The 7,174-nt window shown below is 40.3% G+C and overlaps 2 pseudogenes; both read right to left on the bottom strand.

The window, feature by feature from the left end:
* Positions 1–834: 834 nt before the first annotated feature.
* On the bottom strand, positions 835–1,300 carry LOC110595662 (annotated as a pseudogene).
* A 1,349-nt stretch (positions 1,301–2,649) lies between these two features.
* Positions 2,650–7,174, bottom strand: part of LOC103260708 — a 47,730-nt pseudogene continuing 43,205 nt past the window's right edge.

Here is a 7,174-nt window from a genome sequence, read left to right as displayed (position 1 = left end):
TAGTATAGTACTAATATTATTAATACCTCAACCCTGAAAGAATTTAGATAAATTTCCACGTAAAGTCATTTTTTTTTTTTTTTTTTGTAATTGACTTACTTGTTTACAAGTGATTGATCACTTAGAATAAAATAATTAGGGGACATTTCATGATTGTGCTATATCAATACAGCCCCAAATTCAATTTCTAGAATTAAAATTCCTAATTAAAAATCATGTTCTCAAAGAAGTAAAACATTACATTTTAAAAGAAGGTCTAACAATTTAGAAGTTGCTTACATAACTGGAAGCTGTAGTCTCTTTGAGGAAAATTACCTTCTATAGTTACACACATACATCGAGGCTTTCATTATGAACCACTGAAGGGACAGATTCGACTGAAACCTGGATGATATTCTTTACACTTCTAACTGAATGGTGTAGAGAGATATAATAATTTATTGACAGGCTACATAGTTTGTCAACTATTTCCTTTTTTGATGAAAAAGAACTTGAATGTACTGGGACAAAGTTGGTTTCGATGATCATGCTATTTCAAGTTTTAGAATTTAAAATATATTTCTAAAATTTTATCAACAAACAACACTGTGACTAAAAAAATCTTTTTTTTCTTTTAAAGGCCAGATATATTTTCAAAAGATCATGCTTACAATAAGCAAATTATGTAGTGAAGAAACATCAAAATCAAGTTGATGAATAGAAAGGCACACTTGAAAATGTCAAGTGTTGAAGAATATGACAGTTATTTTTGTTTTGTTTCTAGTAGGGGAGGAAAAGGGAAACAGACATATTGAAATTATTTTTTCAGGTGAAGGTTTCTGTCAGTTGAAGTAGTTAACATCGGCTTCTTTCTTCCTCATCCCAAGCAGTTCTTTCCTGTCTTTGTTTGCGGAGGGATTCAATCTCCTGCATGTACAGACGATACATCAGGGCAACGGTCACTGCCAAGGGCCGGGATCGCCCAGTTGGTCCACCAACTGGAAATTAGAATCAACAGTAATAATAAGAGTTTCCAAAGGCTTGTTTAACTTTGAGCTGTCATCTGGATGAAGCTCCCCAATGATGTAGTTTTGGACAATTCCTGTGCATCTGTAGAGTACCTGACATCCTCGAAGTTTTCAGTAGCATCACCTCCAGCTTGCTCCCTTAAAACTTCTTCCCCACCAGGATGCTGTTCAAGGAATTTGGTGAGATCGTACACTTAGTGGTGCAGGATTACCCAGGTGCTTTTGCTGTGGTTGTGTTCCTTAATTTCTTACAGGGTATAGTTCTTCACCATCTTGTCCGATTGCTCTGCCATTTCGGTTTGCTGTGAATCAGGCTTGGCAAACACAGCTGTGTCTGGTCGGCAGAGCGCCCGTCTCTGTTGGCTCCGCCCGGGACATTCCCTGTGTGGCCTACCTTGCACCTGGGAGGGCTAAAAATCATTTAAAAAACTATTATTAAAATATGCGGGAGACACCCTTATGGAAATTGGAACTGGCAACCAATTCTTGATCAAAACCCTAAGTGCCCATACCATAAGAAATAAGATAAACAAGTGGGACCTTATCAAACTGACCAGCTTCTGCAAAGCAAAAGAAACCATTAAGAGAGCAGGGAGACAGCCCATAGAGGGGAAAAAATATTTGCCAACTGTATATCTTACAAAGGCCTAACATCAGGGATCTACAAGGAACTCAAACGCGCCAAAAAGAAAAAAAACAAAATGCACCATTAAAAAGTGGGCAAAAGACATGAATGGACACTTCTCAAGAGAAGATATACAGGCAGCCAACAGACACATGAAAAAGTGCTCAGCCTCACTCATTATCAGAGAAATGCAAATCAAAACGACATTGAGATACCACCTAGTCCCAGTAAGAATGGCCATCATTAATAAAGCAAACAACAGCAGATGCTGGTGAGGATGCAGAGAAAAAGGAATGCTTCTACACTGCTGGTGAGAATGCAAACTAGTACAACCTCTTTGGAAGACAGTGTGGTGATTTCTGAAAGAACTAGAAATTGCCCTTCCATATGACCTAGCAATTCCCCTATTGGGAATATACCCAGAGGAACTCAAATCATTCTTCACAAAAGATACCTGTACATGCATGTTTGTTGCAGCTTTATTCACAATAGGAAAAACATGGAACCAACCATGCTGCCCATTGAAGTTGGACTGAATTTAAAAAATGTGGTACATATACACACTGAGTGAGGCTGAACATTTTTTCATGTATCTATTGGCTGCTTGTATGTCTTCTATTGAAATATTAATATTAATGGTTTCCTTTTATTTTTATGAATGAATATTTTCGCATTTTACATACTTCATAAAACCATGTTTAAAATCTTCAATTCCATTCTTTATCTGAGAGGCAGAATTTTACAATTGTTATCAAAGTCGGGATTTTAAAAAAAAAACACCTTGAGTTTATTTGTTAATTAGTATAGTAACATGTATCTGATTATTAGAATATGAAGCTGGAGGTGCTCCTGCATACTGGAAAACCAACTATATAATATCACACATTATGTCCAAATGTATATACTGAAGAACTGCAAAAATTTAACAAGATCCACTTTCAGTTTGTTAAATAATTTCTTGGGAGAACCACTGAAAGAGATAGTATTCTCATGATCAAATCATGAATTTCTTCAGAATTAACTCTTATAAAGGCAGTTTTGATATGCTGATCCAAGGAATGCAGTGGTGGCAGGTTGGGTAAAGGCAAATAAAATTTTACTTTGTTTCCCTAAATGCTGTTTCATTTGATTTAGCAGGGCTTGGCAAAACCCAGGAATTATCTTCCACAGAATTTCTACTGTAAGAGTTGTTGTGTTCCTGAAAATATGACCATCATTAGGAATGGATCTCTCATTACCTGCCCATGTTTGGAGAAGTACTTTCTCTGATAAAGCCTTTATATCTCCCGGTAAAGCGGAAGATGTAGTATGACGAAGAGCTTTGCCATTTGGTGAGAGAGGGGAATGTCTCGTGTATGCTGCAGTTAAATCTGTCAAGTGTAGTTTTGTGCTGTCTTTCCCAGGTCTTCAATGCATCTGACTGAGTTGCAGGTTTTCTAAACTGCAGTTGGGGTTTTCAGTTTTCTTAGTAGTTCAGCTTGTACTTGAGTCACCGGATGTAAATTTCTCTCTTCAGTGCCCAGTACGCAGGCTGCATATTATCACTTGAAGTGCTTAGTCTTTGCAGATCTCTGTTTTTCAGATTGTCTTCCTGATGAGTCAGCTTGTTTGGCTTTTTGTAGTTCTGTTTTGAGATCACTACATTATTTCCTCATCAGTTCCAACTCTTGTTCCTGGATCTTGAGGTCACAGCTCAACTTTTCCACCTCCCAGTTTGATGAAGGTGGACTGAAATTCCTCATCACCTGTTGAGTTTCCAATTCTGTCCTTACCTGGAGGCGGTCTGCTTCTTTAGATTGTAGCTTTTCGTTTAATCTTTTCTTTTCTTTCTTTTTTTTCTTTTTTTTTTTGAGAAAGCAGGATTTATTGAGAGGACAGAAAAGCTCCCAGAGCGGGAGGAAACCCGAAGAGGTTGCCTTCATTTAATATTTTCAAAGATTCAGAGTGGTCTTTATGTTATCCAATTTGCTCTTCAATGATCTCTATCAATGCAAACCTCTCGATATGCATGTTAGGTCCTATTTACTTGTTCTCGTTCCACAGGACGTGTTTCTTCATCTTGAGGCAGTGAACACCCCCCAGCCTAATAAGATGAAGGCCTTCCCAGGATAGAGAAGGGGCCCTCTTAGTACAGTAAGATAAAAGCCTTCTCAGAACAGTGAAAGGATTCTCCTAGCACCATAAGATAAGAGTTTTCTTAGAAAGATTTATGTTAGAAAGGAATGTAGCCCCCCAATCTGTAGTGCGCATGTGTAACTCCGCTGCAACCTTGAGCTGTGAAATACCCAATTAGCCTGTATGTTACTAATACGTAAGTCTTATTGGGGGGACAAAGAAGCTAAAAATGAAAGGCAATGCCCCCGTGCTCGTGGGTCAGCCTATGGATGTGAATCCACTGAGCCGTGCTAGGCAGGAATAAGCACTGCTTCCTGGCAAACTAACCTCGGTGTCCCGTATCTCTCTGTAAAATCCTGGCACAATCTAATCCAGTTCCTAGAAGTTTTCTCCCACAAATCTTATTCTTTTCCTTAACAAAGAGTTCTCTTGCTCTGAATCCTGATGTCATCAGTAACAAGGGCAAAATGGGAAGCAACAGACTCCTCTCCTGAATATATTGAAACTGGAGTCACTGTATCTCCCTTACTGGCTTCTTCATGATTCAAAGTGCAGGTGTCATCTTCTACCGTTGCATCGACGACTGCCAGAAGCCAGGAATGGACTCCAGGGCCGCGGAGTCTCGACTCCCTAGCGTTTCAAAACCGACCGAAAACAAACCAGGCCGCCAGGGGCACCACAGGCTTCCGGCTTTTCTGAAGACATAGCGCTTCCCAAGCAAAGTCAGCGGTTCCGCCAACTTGGCTGAGCCATCTCTTCTCAGCCCTACCTCGAGTCAGGGCCCCAGGGGCTCTGGAAGGAGCGGCGAACCCAGGCATGAGAGGCGGACAACCGCGAGAAGGCGCGTTACCCGGCAGCACTCTGCGAGGCCTGGCCCACCAGCGCCCGTCCGTCTGGACCCGACTCGTGGTGCAGAGGGGAAGCACCATCCAGGGGGCTGCAAGGATGGTCGTCCTAGGTGCTCACAGCCTGAGAGTTTTTGTTTCAGCAGGCATTGACGAGACTTCTGATCAGCCTTCTATGGGTCACAGTTTCAGTGCTCATTCAGTTTTCAAAACCTTTGCGATGCTATGCAGCTCTGCCCAACTGTGCTCCACTCGGTTACCAATCTGAAACTTTGGTGGTGTTCTAGTCCATACGTCTGTCCTCAAAATCTCTACATGTTATTGTGGATCAGATCTATGCATACGCAGCTTGAGGGGTAAGCCCAGGAGTTCATAAACAGCTTTAATGATCGCTTTTCTGAATTCCTCCCTCTCCATGATTTTCCTGATACTTTCTCCTTTTCTGGAGCTCCTCTTTTTGGTTCTCCTCCAGAAAGCTGGGACTTTAGGAACTCTACTTTGTCATGTACTTCTTGCAAATGTACCCACATTTGGGCCAAATGGCAAAAGGACAGAAAGAAGAAAAAAATGCAAAAGGGGTTCACCCCACCTGCTTGTGACCACCACAGCTCTGTTGGAGAGGAATATTTTCCTCCTTCAGTGTTTTCCATTCTATGAGCCACAGCTGCCTCCATGGCCACTATTGCACAAGATTACTTGGGAACTGTGAGACAAGGAAAAAAAAAAAAGAAGAAAGAAGAAAAATGGAGGATTTTGTATTGTCTCTGAGCATTAAGAAACCTCTTTTCAGCATCTTGCGCCAGAGCCAGAGGGCTTCTCCTGAAATTGTCTCCACTAATGCCTACTACTGGGTTTTGGGCCTATTGAATTCAGGCTGGGGGATCCTGGAGGGAAGAAGATAATAAACTCACTGCCAGTGGTAGTCCTACTGGAACTTTAGTCTCCTTTTCCAATCCTCCTGCCACTGTTTACTTTTCAGAGTCCTCAATGTGACCAGGTTTTATAGCTGCACTCAGTGAGAGTGTTAATTGTCCTTACCCAGAACAGGAATTCCTAATAATTATTGTTTTAAAAGGACTACTACTTAAAATGATTAATATTATGATTTCAGAAATAAACACAGTGTCATAAGCACAGACCAAAAATTCTTAAATTACTGAAAAAATGCTATCTGAATTACTCCTTGAAGACCCGGACTTCTTTACACTCACGGTTTCTTTCTCTTGGGAATCTTTGTGACTATTCTACCTAAGAGTGGATGAGCAATTAATGCAAGGTTTGTATACATCTGAGGACTCGAAGAAAGTCTTATGGTGTACTTGAAAATAGTTTTGTGTTTTTTCTACTTTTAAAACCAAGATATCCTAGATTCAAATGAAATATGTATTGTATAGAAGCTCACTATGTCAACTAGATAAAAGAGGAGGAGCAGCTCTGTCTAAGGGGAGGTCAAGCACCTTTCAACATCTCATTAAACCGTAGGGCTATACGGAGCTCATTAGAAATCACTGGCATAAACCCAGGCTTTGGAAACATACACAACTATATTTGTGTCTGTGCTTCCTCATCTGTAAAATGTGTCTAATTATGCTTATCCCACACATTGGCTGCAAAGATCAAATGAGCTTTCAGGAATTAAGCATCTAGAAAATAAACAGGTGCTTAATAAAGGGCAGTTTTTGTTCTTTTAGCACCATATTTTCTCAAGAAATATTGCTAATACTACTGCTAGTCAGGCTAATCACAGATATTCTGTCTTTACTTAATCTTCTCTTGGACCTTCAAGATGAAAACTCTGATCTTGCATTGTTTAGAGCAGTCTAGTGTTAAAAAAAAAAAACAAACCAAAAAAACACCCTGGATTTGAATCTAGGTTTTTCTGCCAGTAGCTCAGCTCATGTTATTTCCTTCTTCTGAGCTACAGATTCCTTACTTTGTGGATATGATAAAAGTGTTTACTTCAAAGGGTTTTGCGAGTCTTAGCTAAGTGGATGCATGTAAAGCCCTTAGCAGGATGATTGACATATATTAAAATTGGCATGTAATAAAGACAAGTTGTTTTCTGGGGAAGAAGACAGATGATATTGTGCAGCATTATTCTCAGAATACGTACAGTTGTCTCACTCCTGTGTCCTACCTCTCTTCTGGCCATGTCTAGCGATACTTGTTGAAGGCTCTGCTGATCCGTTAGAACTACTGTGGAGTATCAGGCCACTTTATTTTTCTGAGCCTTCCTTTTTTCCTGCTTAGGTTAGAGAACACTACCTGCTAGCTTGACATGCTGGGGAAAAGGATGTGTATGATAATTTTAAAATATGTCCACAAACTCTGACAATCCTCCCTCTGAAAGGTGGAACTTAAATCCCCTTCCCTTTAGGATTTGCTCCTAATGAATAGCATAAAGCAGAAACAACAGTGTGAGATTTCAGAGACTAGGTCATAAAAGGTAATGTGACTTCTTCTGAACTTTCTCTTATGGATCAGTCCCTCTGGAGGAGGTTAGTTGCCATGTTATGAGGACACTTAAACAATCTCACGAGGGGCCTATGCAGAGAGCAACCAAGGCCTCTTGCCAACAACCG

The sequence above is a fragment of the Carlito syrichta genome, unplaced genomic scaffold, assembly GCF_000164805.1.
Source record: "Carlito syrichta isolate Samal-C Ts95f unplaced genomic scaffold, Tarsius_syrichta-2.0.1 Scaffold303306, whole genome shotgun sequence".
Classification (NCBI taxonomy): domain Eukaryota; kingdom Metazoa; phylum Chordata; class Mammalia; order Primates; family Tarsiidae; genus Carlito; species Carlito syrichta.
This window is presented reverse-complemented; position numbering and strand designations above follow the sequence as displayed.